This window comes from Lissotriton vulgaris, chromosome 7 (assembly GCF_964263255.1).
Source record: "Lissotriton vulgaris chromosome 7, aLisVul1.2, whole genome shotgun sequence".
NCBI classification, from domain to species: domain Eukaryota; kingdom Metazoa; phylum Chordata; class Amphibia; order Caudata; family Salamandridae; genus Lissotriton; species Lissotriton vulgaris.
In genome coordinates this window covers 348,787,782-348,809,116 of record NC_141695.1, presented here as the reverse complement: position 1 = coordinate 348,809,116, position 21,335 = coordinate 348,787,782, and the positions used below count along the sequence as shown (strand labels likewise).

At 44.6% G+C, this 21,335-nt stretch overlaps 1 protein-coding gene across 1 annotated transcript in view; it reads left to right on the top strand.

Annotated features, from left to right (window-relative positions):
* GFY (golgi associated olfactory signaling regulator) overlaps positions 1–21,335 on the top strand; it is a 349,649-nt gene that overhangs the window by 86,118 nt on the left and 242,196 nt on the right. The gene's annotated exons all lie outside the window — the stretch shown is intronic.

Below are 21,335 nucleotides of genomic sequence, written 5' to 3'. Positions count from 1 at the left end.
TCAAGATGACCTCTCTGGCCTCCGGTACCATAGTTAGAACCAAGCTTACCACGACTAAATCGAAGCTTACAAAGGCTACAAATGGCTACGTTTTCCTTTTTTGGGCAAACACTAAAGAAGTCCCAAACTGGAGACTTGAAATGTCTTCGGGGGCCGGAGGAGGCGGCGATACTGGTGGTGGTGGTCCTGCTGCTAATGACAGATGAAGTGGAGGATGTGGATTGCCGAACTTCAGTACGTTTTGCACTTTCACCACCACGAATTGAGGTCGAGGACGAGGTGGGTACCTTCTTGCGAAGAAATATGGAAGCGGTAGGTTTTGGTGTACTACTTAACTCCAAATCTAATGATTCCATTTCCATTGCCTCCTCGCCGACATCATCATCACGCTCAGCAGCTTCTCGGGATAGGGTCAAAATGTCTCTTTGCTGCATGCCCGGTGGGGCTGCAGTGACCTTTGTGATGACTGGCTCGTCGTCATCGTGAGAGGCTTCATCACCAGCAGTATCTGTCACTTCTTGTTGAGCCTCATCACACTCCATAGGTTTGAGTTTTTGGACGACCTTCCTTTTACGCTTAGGTGCCGGTGTCAGATCATGGTGTGCCTCTGCCTCACTGTCAGACCGCAGTTGTGGTTCCCAAGACAGATCACTTGCACCAGAACGAGGTGGGCTTGAAGAAGATGTAGACACCCCCCTTGATCTTTTCCTTGCTAGGGATGTGGAAGACAATGAATGATCATCAGGAGGAGTGGCTTCCAATGATACCTCAGCTTCAATGTCGATTTCCAAATGTGCCCCTACTTCGGGAGGAACAACTATTGTGGGCACTTGTGAACCTCCATGCACCTTTGCTTGCGCATCTCCTTTTGCTGCCTCTCCTTCCACATGTACTTGGGCGTGTACTTGCACATGGTGTTGTTGCGGCTGTGGTTGTTCAACACTTGTCAGATGAGTTACAACAACCTGTGTTGATTCAGGGACATTGCTGCTACTTTCTTGCGATGAGCCAACATCACTGGTCGATGGTGATTGGAGAAGTACACTGACTGCCTCTGAAGCACTCAAGGGCTTTGACTTAAGTTGGCGTGGTGGTGGAGGCACTGAACCCAATGGAGCAGGGGTGCTGCTCTCAGCTTGGTCCCCAGCAGATCCTGCTGCTGCAGGCGTACTTTTTTTTTTGCTCCCAAAAAAAGTGGCGGGTGGCACACCAGCCTCCTTGGTAACTTGCTTCTTCTGCTCCTTACTAGCAACTTTCTTGCTAGAGGAGCTACGGAGAACTTTCTTTGGGGCCATCTTCTTCAGAGCAGGTCAGACAGCAGGCCGCAGTTGCACGAATTGTAGAGTTGTCTGAGGCCAGACGTGACGTCGCGTGACGTTATGCTGCACACACACACCGCTGCAGGACTTCTTCCTGGCACTGGTGGTTCTCTTGAGTCTTGTGCACCTAAAAAAAATGGAAGACAGAGGAACATCAGTTCAGTTATAGAGCACAAAAAAATCGAAAAACACTGCAAAATCAGCACAATCCCAATCCATCCATGCCCTCCATAATGTTTAAATTCAAGACAACCCACAGAAAGACTAGGCCCATGCAAGACTCACTACCCCTGGGCATAAATAAAGGTTGAAAAGTAGGCAAAATGGTTGGAGGCCTAACAACAAAGCCTGCATTTAAAATGGCCACTTGCCTGCCAGCACATGGCCAGTGCCTGTAGCTGCACTCAAAATGGCCACCGGCCACATGGCATGTCCCTCCCCATGAACAACCCCAAAAATCGAAAAACACTGCAAAATCAGCACAATCCCATTCCATCCATGGCCTCCATGATGTTTAGATTCAAGACAGCCCACAGAAAGACTAGGCCCATGCTAGACTCAAATACCCCTGGTGAAAAGGCCACAAGTACAGGCCCAAAAATCGAAAAACACTGCAAAATCAGCACAATGCCATTCCATCCATGGCCTCCATGATGTTTAAATTCAAGACAGCCCACAGAAAGACTAGGCCCATGCTAGACTCAAATACCCCTGGTGAAAAGGCCACAAGTACAGGCCCAAAAATCGAAAAACACTGCAAAATCAGCACAATCCCATTCCATCCATGGCCTCTCCATGATGTTTAAATTCAAGACAGCCCACAGAAAGACTAGGCCCATGCTAGACTCAAATACCCCTGGTGAAAAGGCCACAAGTACAGGCCCAAAAATCGAAAAACACTGCAAAATCATCACAATCCCATTCAATCCATGGCCTCCATGATGTTTAAATTCAAGACAACCCACAGAAATACTAGGCCCATGCAAGACTCACTACCCCTGGCATAAATAAAGGTTGAAAAGTAGGCAAAATGGTTGGAGGCCTAACAACAAAGCCTGCATTCAAAATGGCCACTTGCCTGCCAGCACATGGCCAGTGCCTGTAGCTGCACTCAAAATGGCCACCAGCCACATGGCATGTCCCTCCCCATGAACACCCCCAAAAATCGAAAAACACTGCAAAATCAGCACAATCCCATTCCATCCATGGCCTCCATGATGTTTAAATTCAAGACAGCCCACAGAAAGACTAGGCCCATGCTAGACTCAAATACCCCTGGTGAAAAGGCCACAAGTACAGGCCCAAAAATCGAAAAACACTGCAAAATCAGCACAATCCCATTCCATCCATGGCCTCTCCATGATGTTTAAATTCAAGACAGCCCACAGAAAGACTAGGCCCATGCTAGACTCAAATACCCCTGGTGAAAAGGCCACAAGTACAGGCCCAAAAATCGAAAAACACTGCAAAATCAGCACAATCCCATTCCATCCATGGCCTCCATGATGTTTAAATTCAAGACAGCCCACAGAAAGACTAGGCCCATGCTAGACTCAAATACCCCTGGTGAAAAGGCCACAAGTACAGGCCCAAAAATCGAAAAACACTGCAAAATCAGCACAATCCCATTCCATCCATGGCCTCTCCATGATGTTTAAATTCAAGACAGCCCACAGAAAGACTAGGCCCATGCTAGACTCAAATACCCCTGGTGAAAAGGCCACAAGTACAGGCCCAAAAATCGAAAAACACTGCAAAATCATCACAATCCCATTCAATCCATGGCCTCCATGATGTTTAAATTCAAGACAACCCACAGAAATACTAGGCCCATGCAAGACTCACTACCCCTGGCATAAATAAAGGTTGAAAAGTAGGCAAAATGGTTGGAGGCCTAACAACAAAGCCTGCATTCAAAATGGCCACTTGCCTGCCAGCACATGGCCAGTGCCTGTAGCTGCACTCAAAATGGCCACCAGCCACATGGCATGTCCCTCCCCATGAACACCCCCAAAAATCGAAAAACACTGCAAAATCAGCACAATCCCATTCCATCCATGGCCTCCATGATGTTTAAATTCAAGACAGCCCACAGAAAGACTAGGCCCATGCTAGACTCAAATACCCCTGGTCAAGGCCCCAACAACAGGTCAAAAATCGAAAAACACAAAATTTTACAAAAAAAAAAAATCGAAAAACACAGAAAAATCAGCACAATCCCAATTCATCTATGGCCTCCATGATGTTTAAGTTCAAGACAACCCACAGAAAGAATCAGTCCACCCACCACTGAGTACCCCTGGGAAAAGGCCCCAAAACAGCCCAAAAATCGAAAATCCCAAAATTTTAGTTGCAGCAACTGTAATGCCCCAAACAAACTTACTTGTAAAATTTCTAATCCAACAGTGATCCAAAGAAAGTCAAAAAGGCCTCAAATCCAAAGATCCAGCAGCATCCACAAAAGGTAATCCTTCCAGGTCCACATCCGAATGAAAAGTGACCAGGAGATGGACAAAGCACTGGGAGGAGCCTGCTGAACAGGAACAGGAAGTTGAAGACTATGGGGCACTTCCTTCCTCCCACCCCCCTGCCCCCCTCCCCAAAATGGACTCCTCGCTAAAAAAGTGCAGGCAAATGTCAAACTAAGGAGTTATTCACATAAAAATCATCATTTCTAGAAGGTTTATGCTGCTTGCTGGTGGATTTCTTGTGCAGAATTGCAAATTTATATTTTCGCGCGCCGCATCTCAAATCTCGCAATTGCGAAGTACCGCGAGACGTGATCTCGTCGTACTCGCGTTGACAAACTATCGCTGGCAAGCCGCGATGACGTAATCGCGCTCGCCAATTCCCGCGGGATCACACAGCAAGATCCAAAATGGCGCAGCACTCGCAAACTATCGAAAAAAACAACTCGGCAAACGATGATAAACGCCGCGCGCCGCAAAAATTGTATCACCAACGCCGCGCGCCGCCAAAAAAATCCGCTGCGTGCGAATTTGCGGATTTTGCGGGAAATCCGCAAATCTCGCGGATTGCGGATTTCCCGAAAATCCGCAAAATCCGCGAGCGGAACGGATTTTCCGCCCACGCTTAGGAGAGCTATGGGTGGACGGTTCTTGCATCAAACTCCCCGATGGCACCACCTCAGCTGCTTATGCAGTTACCACAGCCCGAACTGTAGTAGAGACAGCCCGCATCACACAACGATCTGCACAGGCAGCAGAACTGATTGCCCTCACACGAGCATGTATCCTGGCAGCAGGAACCACAGCAAACATCTACACCGACAGCCAGTACGCCTTCGGGGTGGTTCATCATTTTGGGCTCCTTTGGAAGGAGAGGGGATTCTTGACCTCTCACGGCACCCCCATTTTACATGGAGATCTAGTCTCCGCCCTAACTGAAGCAGTCCTTCTTCCCAAACAACTTGCAGTAATCAAATGCCAAGCACACAAAAAGGTGACAGACATCATTGGGCAGGGGAATGCACTAGCCGACCTCACCGCCCGAACCACAGCTGAGAATAGGACGACGACCCGCATGTACGTGACCAGGTCACAAGCAGAGAAATGGACAGACGCTAGAGAAACTATTAGGGACATCCAAATGGCCAGCTCACAACACGAATTGACTGAATGGGCACGGGTGGGACTGAAAGACGATTAAGGCTGCTGGCGGACAAAAGACACGAACAAGTGGTTGCTACCCGATTCATACCTGATCCCCATACTGACCATGGCACACTCCCCTGCACACATAGGATCTGCCCCTATGACCGAGCTTGTCTCCAAAGTTTGGCATAATGACAAGATCGCAGACTCCGCCAAACGTCTGGTCCAACAATGTCTGATATGCCTGCAACACAACCCCGGGAAAGGAACTGTAGTACCCCGGGGAGGGTTTGGGGTTCCCAATCATCCGTTTGAAGTCCTGCAGATGGACTACATCCAGCTAGAAAGATGCCAAGGCCTGAAGTATGTACTTGTTGTAGTGTGCGCATTTAGCAAGTGGGTGGAAGCCTATTCAACCCGTGACAACACTGCCATGCCCACTGCAAAGGTACTACTAAAGGAATTCTTCCCTCGTTACGGCCTTTGTCGAATTTTGTGGAGCGACAATGGCCCCCACTTCGTAGCCGAAGTTATCCAACTCATCTTGAAGGGGTTGGGTGTAAAACAGAAGTTCCATGCAGTATTCCACCCCCAATCTGCTAGACTAGTTGAAAGACATAACGCCACGTTGAAGCTCAAGCTGGCTAAGATAGTGGCTACCACAGGACTGAAATGGCCAGACGCTCTCCCACTGGCATTGCTATCGATGCGTTCCACCCCCACCAAACACCACTTGACACCTTACGAGGTCGTTTTTGGCCGGCCGATGAGCATCTGGTCTGCACCAAAACCGACTTCCATTCATGAAGTCCCGGACGTCCTAATGTCTAATTACTTGTACACGTTGACTAAGACACTGTCTGTTATCCAACAACAGGTGCTGCATGCCATTCCTGATGCTTCCAGGGGTCCCGGACACAACCTGCAACCCGGGGACTTCGTGCTGATTCGCAACTTCCAGCGTGCAAAAAGTCTGGAACCCCGGTGGACGGGCCCCTGGCAAGTTTTGATCACCACCCGAACTGCTCTTCGAGTGGAGGGGAAGCGTAATTGGGTGCATGCACACCACTGCAAGAAAATCACCTCGACTCTGACGACGACGGAAGACGTGGCTACCCAGGAAGAGCTCCTGAACAAAGACCGACCATCTCTGAACTGCTATCCTGATACAGAGACACTTGAATTAGCAAAATTTCCCGACCCCACTGTGCCATCCAGAGAAGGGTATAACCTACAACGAAAGGAGGGAGCTTCGGCTAAGCAGACCACTGACTAAGTCATAATTCTCAGAGCGGTGGCCTAACACTACTAAGGCTGTCAGGAGAGAAGCCAGACAAAGTTTGTGGTTCTGCCCGCTACCGAGCCCCCTTGAAGATGATGGAAGCGCCCGATAAGAAGATGATGGAAGCACCCGGCACGAAGATGATGGAAGCAACCGGACATCCGAAGATTCGCTACAGAAACACAAAGACTGACAAAATCCACAGTTCAAAGACTATTGCACTTTTTATCGCCCTTCTCTTTTGCCTCCTCCTCATGACCACCCTCTGGATTGTGGAAGAGAGCACACCAGCTCATGAGACATTCCTGACCACTGCACAGCCTACCACAATGAAAGAACATTATCTGATTTCTCTTTCACCCCAACTCCGAGAAAGGCGAAAGGAGTTTTGGAACAACTCCTTCGTGCAACTGCTGCACCAGCACAATCTTGCTACCAATGCCACCAACTGCTGGATCTGTGGGTTGCTACCCCACGCCACTGGACATTCTATACCCTTCATCCCTTCACCCTTCTCAGTTCACGGCTCCTGCCTTGCTTGGCTGATCCTCTTGCAAGAAAGCTATAGAGATGTGGAGTAATCAGAGGAAGGTCACATTGGCTAAGTACTGGATATGAATGAGGTTTATTTTGTAACATACCATGAGATTTCCTCATTCAGTCCATGTTTCACAGTGTCAAGATGGAATATCCAAAATGTTTCTCGCTTCTTTCGAGTCACTTCATTGGGTTGACCTGTTTTGGTGATTACTTTCTCCAATATCGACCATTTAATGTCTTGCTCAGAATGATTGTTATCCAAACAGTGTTGGACCAGGGGTGCCAACAATTTTTTCGTCTTAATGGCAGACTTGTGTTCGCTATAACGGACGCGAAATTCACGACCCGTTTCTCCCACATAGGCTAAGCCGCAACTGCAAAGGAGAATATAAACAATGTTGCTACTACGGCAGTTTGTCAGATGGCGTAATTTAATCTCTCGGTCATTATAGGTTATAGTATCTGAGGTGATCGCTGTATCACATGCGTGGCAAGAGCCACATCTGTGATTACCTAGGACTACCGGTAAGCCAGTAATTGAACGTTGATTTTCTGATGGGACATTTTTGTTTTGTCTAGTGTGTACTAGCATGTCCCTAAGGTTTCTATTTCTTCTGTAGGCTACCAATGGTAATGGTAGAGGGGACGTGTTTTCATCACAATTTAGGATTCTCCAGTTTTTGTTGATGATATTCCTGATTTTGAAATTCAGGGTGGAGTGATTACGCATGTAATCCTATTTTGTTTCATCCTTTTGGTGCCTTGAAGTAATGCTGACCTGTCAAAATATTTGGCTCTTTTGTAAGCATGTCGCACAAGGCGATGAGGATATCCTCTTTTGAGGAGTCTATCTTGGAGGGCATCTCCATGCTTATGGAAGGATTTTATGTCTGTGCAGTTGCGACGTATGCGCAAAAATTCCCCAAAAGGGATAGATTCCCTTTGACAGTTAGGGTGGTAGCTGTCAAATTTAAGAATAGTATTCTTGGCTGTGTTTTTTCTGAACAGGCTTACTGACAGTTTGCCATCGGTGTTCTCAATGCTAATGTCTAGGAAGTCCACTTTCTGTTTATTGGAGTTCACTGTGAATTTCAGATTTGTGTCACTGGCATTCAACCAAAGAATAAAGGATTGTAAAAGATCTTCCGGGCCTTTCCAAACAAAAAAAATATCGTCTATGAAGCGTTTCCAATAGGAAACGTTTTCAAAGAATGGGGCCAGTTCGTTGTAGATGTTCTTAAGCTCCCATTCTCCCATAAAGGTATTAGCTACACTAGGGGCACAAGAAGCCCCCATTGATGTCCCTTTAATCTGTTTGTAGAGGCGGCCATTACACTCAAAAAAGTTGTTCAGTAAGACAACCTCCAGACATTGTAAAATAAACATGTCTGGACGGTCCGACGGATATCTCTGTAGGAGGTCTGAGACTGCCTGTAACGCTCGGCATTGAGGGATATTAGTATATAATGCCTCAATGTCGAGCGTTACCAGGATGTCTGAGTTCGAGTTGAATGGAAGGCCCTCTATTTTGTTGATTATGTCCCCAGTATCTCAGATATAAGAGGTATACTTCTGGGTCAGGGGGCAGAGGAATCTATCCACATACTTGGACAGTGGTTCCGTACAGGACCCGATGGTCGATATTATAGGTCGCATGGGTGGATTTGTTTCTGATTTATGAGTTTTAGGCAGGCCATAAAGGGCCGAAGTCACAGGGGAAGATTTATTCAAAAAGACATATTCCTCATCACAGATGAGCCCATCTGTGAGTGCCACACGAGTTAGTTCTTGAATATGTTTGTTTAGTCTTTCTAATTCTTTTCGTTGAGCTGGTCTATAGTGATCTGTCACTGATAGCATCTCTGACATTTTTTCATCATAGGTGACTCTATCAAATATGGTAATACCCCCGCCTTTATCACAAGGCTTGATAATGACTGAAGAATTAATTTTCAAATCATTAAGGGATGCGATTTCTGAGCTTGATAGATTAGGTTTCGGTTTGTATGGGTTTTTTACAATCTTAGCAATATCTTGAAGAACGGTTCGTTCGAATATACCTACATCAGCACTAACCATGTCCAATGTCGGGGTGAAGGTCGATGGAGGTTTACATCCTGAGAGATTATTATCTTCCTCCTGTTGAGGTCGATCTAAAAAGAATTTGCTAGTCCATCTCCTTTAATTAATAATTGTTAAAAAAAATTCCTATTTTTTAACTTATTTTTGAAACAGGTCCCAGCGTAATAATCAGTGAGTATCACAGCCATTATGTTCCTTTAAGACATATGAGATAGTGATAGATCTCGAAATTGACCAGTCAATGAAGGTTCAACACCCACTTTTTCCGGTTTCCAGCGTGGCCACCTTGCCCTATTGGAACTTTGGAGATGGTCCAATGTTGTATAATAGAAGAATAAATGATTGTTCAGCCCCCGTCTCTGCTCGATCAAAACAAATTAAAAAGAATTAGTATTTCTTCTTTTTCCGCTTTGCCGGGTAAATTGATCTACGTCCGTCTTTGATGTTTGTGACACTTCGAAATAATAGTCCATCATTTATGTTAACACGCACCGGCGAATCGTCCTCTCGCGATACAATGGGACGGCGTTAAAAACCGGAATAGAGACACAGCAGGACGCTTACCGCCGAGGGCCGAGGAAGATCCGAGCAAACGCCGAGACCCCACATATACAGGTATGTCGCCATCTGGTACGCGGTTCAATTGCTAGTCTGACCGGAACCTTTGCCGCGCCCACGCTGTTAGTAATCTTGCACCACTAGAAGCCCTTAGACTATCGCGCATTAACTGCTTGAGTCTCACGCTTAGATCCCACCATGTTCATGTTAAAAACCCTGCTACTTATCCGTAACTGTCCTACCTTAGCATTTAAACTCCGCCGAGGTGTCTTTTGGTAAAAAATATGGTAGAGAGTTCAATGCTTAGACCCCACCGCGCTGTAGTTAAAAATCGTGCTATTCATCTTTAATTGTCCGACCTTAGTATTTAAATTACATCGACTCTTGCTTGCAAAAAATAAGAGAAACTGCAAACAGTATAGTAGTTTAAATCCCCCACACTGCTTCAGCTAGTACAAATGTCTCTACTCTTTTTAGCTATTAGATGGATAAAGTATGACGAACGGGGTCTGACTCATCAAGCTGAGAAAAGTATTATCACTATTCCCGGTCCAGGAACTGGCAGCAGATCACTAGCCATATAAAGGAATGATTCCTTCATCTATGCAAATAACGAGACGTAAGTTCACTTTATGAGTACCCATCTGTAGAACTTGTGGGACCAAAAGTGCAATAGATCTGATGAAATGTGGTTCTTGTGTTTCCTTCCTCTACCTGTGTAGACCGCAACTACTGAGACCACATCTTACTAATTCATTTTGTACTACTGAGGGCATCATCAGCCATTTAAAGGTATATCTCTCCATATATTACGACATTTAGGCTAATTATATTCTACTTATATAGTGTATGTACATACCAAAAGGAGAAACCAAATACTATATATGGACACTTTTCTTGCCTTATAGTTTTTAATTGACTCCCTGGAGAATAAATAATCGTCTCTGAACAGGTTGAAGTAATCGAACCTTGTCACACAATGAAAAGTGGTAAGAATGTCAGCCTATTGGGCATTATATATTGTATATATTGAGTTATAAACGATAAAAACATGGAATATTGTATTCTCCATGCAGGTTTTTTTTAAAAAGCATCCAATCTGAGAATCTAGCAACTGAACACGCAAGGAATCTATATTGGCCTACCCTTTCTTGTGAGTAGCACTATGTCCTGGTTTACATGATAATAATCCCTGTATTTTAAACTAGCATAGAGGGTCCCCAATCAAAAAGAGTACTACCTGTCTTCTATTCTTAAATAATTGGAACTCTCCTTTCAAGTCCCTGTTGGCCTCCCATTATGACAAATTAATCATCTACAACCCACGCTCACCTGAGTCAGTGGCTCTGATGCTTCCAAAACTTGTCGGACATGAGGGGTGCAGCCATGCTAGACCTAGGCAATGTTTTATATTGTTGCAAACTTTTGTATTTGTAAATCAATAATAAGAAGTGTTGGTGACAGATATATTTTTTCTTGTCTTTCCTTGTATATAAATTCCTTTTAGGTCCCCTGATATCTTTGACCCACAAGAGAAAAAAAGGTCCTGAGGAAGGTGGTTATCCACCGAAACGCGCGTCGACCAATCATGTGCGGGGGTCTTAAGTTTTTCTGAGACCCTAAAACCTGACAACCTGTGAACTTGTCAGTCCATACGTAGTTTTTCTCCCCTTTTTTTCCCCTTTTGGTAGTATAATTGTGGTATGCATGTTTGTATGTTTGCAAATTGAGTTGTGTCTGTGTATATCAGGTGGCTTTCTTAAAAATCAATCAAATTTTTTTGTGTATAAATAATTCTTTTTTGTATTTCTGGTGTGTTATCAATAATGTGTGTTTTAAAAACCAAAAATTTTTTTTTTGAGTCTGCAAAATGTATTTATGATGAATTATGTAATTTGTATATGAGAAACTGAAATGAAAAAAACTTAAACAAATGAAAATAAAAACTATGACAAAATGAACATGTTTATATAAGTCTGTCACCTTTCTCAAAATTATCTGATGTATACGGCCTACAGACACATATGACCACTGAAGGAACAACTTTCTAGAACAAATTTCTCTCTTCCCCTCTGTTCCTTGGTCGCAAATTATCCTTTTGAGGGGGTCCCATTCCTCATGCTGTAGCTATAGAGATAATGCCACCTCCGGCAGAACTATGACACATTTCTTTCATGAGGTCTGGCAGAACAAAACGAAGAAAACTGCTGCACACTTTTGCCCACAGACATCCAACGATTCTATCCACATGGACATCGCCGTCAAAGAAAGGATTGAAATGCAGGTGTTTAACAATCCGACCAGACCCACCTTCTCCTACCTCCGGAAACGAACAGCTGCCACCCTGACTGTGGCCCTATCCGTCATCAACCTCACAGGCCTTATGTGCATCGAAGGGCTTGGGACACAGCTGGTAGGCCGCAGCGCTTGCCGCATCACCAGAACTTTGGACTCCACTGATCCACCCTCTTTTGTCTCCTCTCCGAACATGTACTTTGTCTGTGGTACAAAGGCTTACACCTGACTCCCCAAAGGCTGGGGGGGCACCTGCTATATCGCCTTCATCCTTCCTCCAACCTATGTGGCTCCAGCGAATCATCACAGACAAAATCGAGCAAGCCGACTCCACCGGAGCACAGTTCCTCGATGCAATGAAGGGACTCGTTCCACTCTGGGGCCCGATGGCAAACAGCTGTGCCATCCGACATTTGACCCAGGCAGTTGAAACAACGATGAACATTACAGCTGGCATCCTTGCGAACAATTCAGCCGAGCTTCAAGCGGTCCGCCTGGTGGCTCTCCAGAACCGCCTTGTTCTAGATGTGGTTCTAGCGGATCGTGGAGGAGCATGCCGTATCATTGGGTCCAGCTGCTGCACCTATATACCGGACAATTCACCCTCGGTGTACAAAGCCATCGAACATCTCCACAGACTTTCCTCAGAAGTTCACCAGGAAAAAGAAGAATGGTCACTTGGTGGTTGGTTCTGGAGTACTGTAAAGAACTGGGGGTGGAGGTTATTTACGATTATACTGATTCCTGTTGTTGTGATATGTGGGTTCTGCCTAGGGATCCAATGCCTGCCGCCTCTGTGTTCACTATGTGCAAACTGTATCTGCCCTAAGACTTTGGACTTCAAAAAAGAACGCATGAGAGCATTGTACGACGTCGAGGTTAGGAACTTGATGAAGATAGATATCGATTAGACAAGCTGGCTAGATATGTTGAAAAGGGAGGACTGTTAAAATCTAGTTTGCTAGAAGTGTAGGGTAGAGCACCGCTTTTTCTACCAAAGGTTTTTCGATGTTTTCGTGCCTCCGGGGCTCTCTCCCCGTCTGGAGAGATATTAATCACAAACTCCGATAGCAGCTATACCTAGTTGGGTATAGCTGACCCCCCGGGCACCGATGTGTGCTGAATCAGCTCTAGGTTTGCCTGTTGCTCAGGTACCAAATTTTTCTTAACGTGTATTTCTAAATAAAACAATTATTCCATTGGTTCTGAATATTTCATTTATTCTTCATGAAATTATTTTCTTTTCCAAAGTACTATTTTCCGTTATTTCACATGAAAATCCAATGCATTTCGGCAGTATGATCTGCCTTCATCAGGGAAATAATAAATCTACAAATTAAAAAAACACATTTTCAATTTTGCGTACTATAAAATATATTGCATCATTATTTAACTTAACTCTTTCAATTTTACTCAAATTTCATTTTGATTTCAACAGCGGACTTTCTATTTCAAATCCATGAGAACCTCTCATTTCTATTGGGGCTTTGAGATTATAAAAAGGTGGGTATAACTAAATCTTACTCCGCTTCCTAAATCAGTTACATGCACTGAGCTCGGTTTATGCCTTTGTTTACTGCCGTCTATGGAGCGGGTTTTACAAATGAAACTACAAGCCTCGCGTTACGCGCTGGCAATAATAATTTCTAAACGCGTACGCGTTGACAAGAGTTATACGTTAACTGTTGCTAACTCGGGTATGAAAGAGGGTAGCATTCGTGTATTACGCGCTTTAAACTGTTTAAGTTGGTTGCTAGTCGGCTTACCACGGCGTTTCTGTTCCTCGCGCCATTCCTCTACGGACAGGTTCTGCTCCCTTCCAGAGTTACGCCCCTTGCGCCTGCGCTCTATTAGGCTCCCGCTGACCCGTTTTTTTAGGATGTTCGTTATCACGTTAACTTTATTGTTTTCTGTTCTAGGGGATCTATACCAGTACACGTTACCACTATGTATGTAGGCTGCTAATGCGCTTGCACAGTATTAGTAAAAACTGATGAGGTTATGCTCAGTGGTTATTACTATGACAATTATGTTATTTGTGTTATGCTGTTACCGATTAACTCCAAGGGTTATAAATAACAAAGGAATTCTGTTCTTTCATTGAGTCCTCCGGGCTTTAAACTTCCCAGATTGTAAATCCAGTAATTCTCTTGTTTCAACAATTTATTTTTGTTCATGGAACCTTCCATTCTAGGCAGTGTTTCCAGTACACATACTCGTAGTTGACTGACATTGTGTTGCATCTGCGTGAAATGTTCCGCCACACTAGTTTTCTTTGATTTGAGTCTAATTGTGCTTTTGTGTTCGTTTATGCGAACTTTCAGTTTGCGTTCCGTGTGTCCTACGTAAACGTCTCCACAAGGACATTTGATCATATAAATTAGGTTACTTGAGTCGCATGTTGCATTCACTTTTAATGTTATGGGATAACCCTTTTGTGGGTGTGTTATACTTGATCCTTTGATGATGTTGTTGCACGTGTTACAATTATAACACGGGATTGTACCCCGGAATGTTGTGGCGATTTGTTTTTCATCCTGTGGTTTTAAGAAATCTGCTAAATTTTTTGCTCGAGTATGTGCAAAGATTGGTTCCTCTGAAAAAATTCCTTTAAAGTCTGGTTCCATTGAGAGCATTGGCCAATGCTTCTTAATAATCTGTTTGAATTGGGTGCTAACTGTAGAGAATTTGCTCACGCATGTAATCCGGTTGCTAGATACTGGTGTTTTCCGAACTAATAGTTCTTGTCTGGATTTCTGTTGGGCTCGTATTAGTGCCGTTTGGGTGATGTCTGGAGGGTACCCTCTTTCAATGAATCTTTGTTTCATTTCATTCATTTGCTCTCTACATTTTGGGGCCTCTGAGACCACTCTCTTTACCCGTAGCATTTGGGAATATGGGAGATGTTTTTTGAGTGCTGGGGGATGGTGGCTGTTGAATAACAACAGGTTATTTCTGTCTGTTTGTTTGCGGTATAAGTTTGTTGAAAATTTATCCGCTTCTTTGGTTATTTCAACATCGAGATATTGAATTGTAGTTTCTTGGATGTTCCATGTAAATCCAATTTGGTCTATTTTCGAATCCATTGTTTGTAATTGATGTTCCAGTTGATTATGGGAGCCTTTCCATATCAAAAAAATATCATCTATGAATCTTACATACATGACTATGTTGTTGGTCCAAATCGTGTCTTGAAATACATGTGCTTCCTCGAATGCTGCCATGAACAAATTTGCGTACGCCGGGGCGGCGCAATTTCCCATAGATGTTCCGCTTTGCTGCATGAACCATTTCTTGTTTTCTTCAAAATAACTGTTTTGTAAAGTAAACTGCATTAGTTCTAAAAGAAATACTTGTAGTTCTTGTGGGTAATCACTTTCTAGGAGGGCGCTTTCAATAGCTTCCAAGCCTTGCTGATGTGGTATCGAGGTGTATAAGGCTTTGACATCGACTGTTACCATGATCATACTTTCTTCTGGTTGGATGGAAGATAATTTTAAGAGGAAGTCTGTGGTGTCTTTTAGGTAGGATCTGGTTTTCAAGACTAGTGGTTGTAGGTATCTATCCAAGTATTTCCCTACTGGTTCATGTATGCTTTGTTTGGTGGACACAATTGGTCTGCATGGAGGTTTCCATAGGTCTTTGTGAACTTTAGGAACTAAGTACATCGTTGGAGTTCTTTGGTGTTCTTGCGTTAGGTATTTGAGTGTTTTTTCCGTGATCGTTCCTTGGTCAAGTGCTTTCTGAACTATGCTCTGTAAAACTTTTTTAATTTCTGTTGTGGGGTTGGTTTCAATCTCCATATATAAGTTCAGATCTCTAAGATGTTCTGACATAGTCTCCTGATAGTACGTTTTATTGAGGATAACTGTAGCACCTCCTTTATCTGCCTTTTGGCATATGACCTTTTGATTCCCAGCTATCGATTTGAGGATTCCAAATTCTTTCTTGGTGATGTTCATTCTGTGCGGTTTTTGTTTGGTGTTTAGTTGTTTTAGGTCCTTGCTGCACAGTTGTTCATACAAGTCTATTGTTTTGTGGCTTATGGGGGGCATATATGTGCTTCTAGTTTTTAGTCCTCTTAATTCATCTGTTTCCATTGTGGGCTGTTTTTCCACTATGTTTTCAAAGAAATGTCTGAGACGCAGTTTTCTGGTAAGTTTGAATAGGCTTACTTCCAACTCTAGAGTATTAGTGTGGGCTGTTGGGACAAAAGATAATCCTTTTTGTAATGTCGCTATTTGGATTTTGCTGAAGGTGTAGTCTGATATGTTCAACACTAGGCTTTGCTGATCTGTTGTTGTTTCTTCTTCTCTTTCTTGGTTAGTGTAGATCGTGTCTGCGGTTGGTTGAGACCTGTTTCTTTTTCTGCGTCCCCTCCGGAGTCTTCTGTTTCTATCCGGCCTTCCTCTAAAAAAGGTACCGCTGTCGATGTGGTTGCTTGTTCTGTTGGCTGTGCTGTTTTTTGAGGTTTGCTTTTTGTTAGAGTCGTACTTTCGCTATCTGTAGAAGAAGTATCAGTATGAGAAGTATATCCTTTGGATTGTCTTTTTCTTGCATATACTTCTGCCCATGTATAGACCTCTTGTAATTTGTAATCCAAAGTGTCCCGCTTATACTTGCGTAGCTTGCGTTCATTGATTTCTTGGGTGTGTTTTATCAGTTGGGTATTTATATCTTCTAATGTGGCAGTTAATTCTTCCGGTGTGCTTAATTTGGAAATTTCTATTTTGGTTTGTTCTATTTCAAGTGTAAGTTCTTCTAATATTAGAGCCAGTTCTTCTATGATCAATAGAATGAGATCCAAGCTGCACTTGTTTAGAATAGCGAACCATTTTTCTGTGAAAGTTTTGGAATTTTTACACAAACTGGGTTTGAGAGCAATCCTGAGGCCTCTCGGTATTCTTTGGGCCTTATGGTATTTAATCATGGTGGATGCGTGCATTCTCTGGTTGATCTCCTTGCGAGTTAAGTATAGTAGATGTCTTATTTGTTGTTCTTTGTTTTTTGAGTAAACGGGTTCTTTACTTGATGGTTGTATCAATGAGTAAATTTTTTCGCTTGCATCTGTCGCATATGCGAATGTTTCTGCCCTCCTGTCTGTGGAGGCTGTGATATCCTCGTATTGCATATTTGTGTTGGTTATGCGAAAGTTTATGTGCGTGCTTCTATCCTTGAAGGCGGGCAATGTAATATACTAGAAGTGTAGGGTAGAGCACCGCTTTTTCTACCAAAGGTTTTTCGATGTTTTCGTGCCTCCGGGGCTCTCTCCCCGTCTGGAGAGATATTAATCACAAACTCCGATAGCAGCTATACCTAGTTGGGTATAGCTGACCCCCCGGGCACCGATGTGTGCTGAATCAGCTCTAGGTTTGCCTGTTGCTCAGGTACCAAATTTTTCTTAACGTGTATTTCTAAATAAAACAATTATTCCATTGGTTCTGAATATTTCATTTATTCTTCATGAAATTATTTTCTTTTCCAAAGTACTATTTTCCGTTATTTCACATGAAAATCCAATGCATTTCGGCAGTATGATCTGCCTTCATCAGGGAAATAATAAATCTACAAATTAAAAAAACACATTTTCAATTTTGCGTACTATAAAATATATTGCATCATTATTTAACTTAACTCTTTCAATTTTACTCAAATTTCATTTTGATTTCAACAGCGGACTTTCTATTTCAAATCCATGAGAACCTCTCATTTCTATTGGGGCTTTGAGATTATAAAAAGGTGGGTATAACTAAATCTTACTCCGCTTCCTAAATCAGTTACATGCACTGAGCTCGGTTTATGCCTTTGTTTACTGCCGTCTATGGAGCGGGTTTTACAAATGAAACTACAAGCCTCGCGTTACGCGCTGGCAATAATAATTTCTAAACGCGTACGCGTTGACAAGAGTTATACGTTAACTGTTGCTAACTCGGGTATGAAAGAGGGTAGCATTCGTGTATTACGCGCTTTAAACTGTTTAAGTTGGTTGCTAGTCGGCTTACCACGGCGTTTCTGTTCCTCGCGCCATTCCTCTACGGACAGGTTCTGCTCCCTTCCAGAGTTACGCCCCTTGCGCCTGCGCTCTATTAGGCTCCCGCTGACCCGTTTTTTTAGGATGTTCGTTATCACGTTAACTTTATTGTTTTCTGTTCTAGGGGATCTATACCAGTACACGTTACCACTATGTATGTAGGCTGCTAATGCGCTTGCACAGTATTAGTAAAAACTGATGAGGTTATGCTCAGTGGTTATTACTATGACAATTATGTTATTTGTGTTATGCTGTTACCGATTAACTCCAAGGGTTATAAATAACAAAGGAATTCTGTTCTTTCATTGAGTCCTCCGGGCTTTAAACTTCCCAGATTGTAAATCCAGTAATTCTCTTGTTTCAACAATTTATTTTTGTTCATGGAACCTTCCATTCTAGGCAGTGTTTCCAGTACACATACTCGTAGTTGACTGACATTGTGTTGCATCTGCGTGAAATGTTCCGCCACACTAGTTTTCTTTGATTTGAGTCTAATTGTGCTTTTGTGTTCGTTTATGCGGTGCCCGGGGGGTCAGCTATACCCAACTAGGTATAGCTGCTATCGGAGTTTGTAAAATCTAGTTTGCGACATCAACATTATCGGCGCCATCTTGTCCCTTTTTAGGCCCATTTGTGCGCGTAAGTGGCAGCCATTTTGAATGCCATGACCTCTCTGCCCACTGCCGATAGCCAGCGCGTCTCTCTCTCTCTCTCTCCTAACCTCACAGGCATCCCCCACGCGCTGACAGCCCCCGCTCTCACATGCTTGGGCCATAAACCCCTCTTCAGCGCAACCCTGCCTCGGAACCCCATCCTGTTCCCAGCTCAACACCTCCCTCCATTCCTTTCATGATCCCGTATCCTTTGATAAACCCCCTTTTCTCTGTGCCCGATTGTCCTGCTCGTTCCCAGGTCTCCACCTGGCCCTGCGGATGCTGTTTATTGCCCCCATACAGTAGGAAGCTTCCCCCATCAAAGGATCCACAACTGAGCAAAGCCCCCACCCCATGAGATCCGATCGTCCCCATGCATTCCGGGAATCGGCGGAATGCCCAGCTGCGCGACAATCGTCACCTCTTGTGACCGGGGTGGGGACTTCTACTGTAAATGTGTGTGGGAACGGGCTTGAAGCGGGGATTCCGAGGATGTCTTTCCGTACATCAAAGTGTTGACAAAGATGTGTTTTATGCAATATGCAATAAAGCAATAAACTTGTGTATAAGAGGCCAAGCCTCAGAGATGCGGGTAGAGCACCTCGAGAAGATACCCTGTTGTCTGAGTTGACGTGTTCTATTCCGACGGAATAAAACTTCTTTTTCCTGCCTTCCAGTCTCCAGCGCCTGCCTCTTTATTTGAAAGTTTCGAGTGGTATGAGAGGCGGTTAGCGCCGGGCAATACTTAAAAAGGTTCTCGATCAACATCGGCCCTCCCTTTTTCCACATCTACTATAACATAACATTGCAGACTTCATTGGGCCCCTAGCCCTAGACTCCAAGGACTACATATTCCTCAGCAACTTAAATTTCCTCATTGACGACCCCGATACCAAAACACTATGCACTGCCTTGACAGTATGAGCAGCCTCAGATTGACCCAGATCTTTCACGACCCTTCACACACTGCAGGACACACACTGGACCTAATTCCGGCTCCAGCAACCATGTGAAATACAGCCATGTCACAGAACTCACATAGACCGATACCACCATCATCCACTTCAGCATCTCCAGCCCCTGTACCGCAAACCCCAAGATAACCAACGCCCTTCACCCGAGGTGGAATAAAATCTCAGAGACCAGCTGGGCGAATGCCCTTGAGTCCTCCAACCCTGTTACCACCGCCAACCTTGAACACAAAGTGAAAAATGTCAATACCTAGATCACCAATTGTGCAGACCACATTGCTCCCATCAAGGGCAGTATCCAGAGAAAATCCTCTAAAAAGACCAAGAACTCAGAACAGCGAAACGAGACAGCAACCAGTTTGCAAGGAGATGGCGCACCCAAAAGGACACCTCCAACGGGGCAGCCTTTAAAACCTCCCTCAACCTCTACCACCGTCTGCTGAGGGCAACAAAAAAACCATCCATTGCTGCACTCATAGAAAGCAGCGCCAACGACACCATGGAACTTTTCAACATCGTAAGGAATTCTCTAACCCGGCTGCCAGCAAAAACAACATGACACCCTCACAGGAGCTGTGTGACAACCTAGCCTACTTCTTCCAAGACAAAATTGCATCCACATACAGAAACTTCAAACTGCAACCCACGCCTATGGACTTCCTCAACAGATACACCAACACCGTAACTGACACGAATCACACACTGATCACCTGGAACATTCTCTCTACCCAGGACACCACCTTCACCATGAAATTCATCCAATCTGGAGCTCCCACAGACCCATGCCCGCACCACATTATTCAACCTCAGAAACCAAAGGATCGGGCAGGAACACACAACCCTACTCAACACCTCTATCACCACCACAAAATTTCCCGATGCCTGGAAACACGCCAAAGTCAGACCACTACTCAAAAAACCCTCCGCCGACCCCAGCAAACTAAAACACTACTGGTCAATCTCCCTGCTCCCAGTCCCTTCAAGGGTACTTGAAAAGATCATCAACAATCAACTCATGATTCACCTGGAACAGAACTGGCTACTCAACGCCTTCCAGCTTCCGCAGCAATCACAGCACCGAAACTGCCCTGTTCGCAGCTACTTATGACATCCAAACCGTCCTCGACCGAGTAGAGAGAGCAGCTTTGATCCTCCTCGACCTCTCAGCAGCCGTCGACACCTTATCCTAACACACACACATCGGAAGACTCCACCACATCGGCATCCAAGGGGACGCGCTCAGATGGATCACCTCCTTCCTGAGCGAACCCAGAGGATCTACCCTCCACCTTTCACCTCCAAACCCAAGATCACCTGCGGTGTCCCCCAGGGCTCATCCCTCAGTCCCAGGCTCTTCAACGCATATATGACCCCGCTGGCCAACATTGTCAGAACTCACAGGCTTAACATAATTTCCTTCACAGACATCCTCATCCTCTAACTCACAGACGACCCCACCACCACCAGAACCAACTTCCACAGATGCATGACAAACGTCGCTGCCTCGATGAAGATCACCTGCCTGCAGCTGAACACAGACAACACAGAAGTACTGACCTTTGGCAATAGCAGCAACACATGAAAGGACTTCTGGTAACCATCAGACCTAGGACCCGCACCCACTCCCTCCAACCACGCCAGACACCTCGAAATCATCATTGACAACAAGCTCACCATGAAATCACAGTTCAACGCCATCTCCTCTGCCTGCTTCCTCACTCTGCAGATGCTAGGTAAGATCTTCAGATGACTACCACAACACTTGAGACACACCATGACACATGCCCTCATCACCAGCCGATCGACGATGTCAGTGCCCTCTACGTAAGAATCGTCACACACATTCTACAGAGTCTACAGGTCACAAAGAATGCCACAGCCAGACTCATCCTTGGCCTTCCCTGATGAACCTACATCAGACCCCACCTCAGGAAACTCCACTGGCGCCCCGTACAAAAGAGATGCCAATTCAAGCTGCTGACCAAAAGGC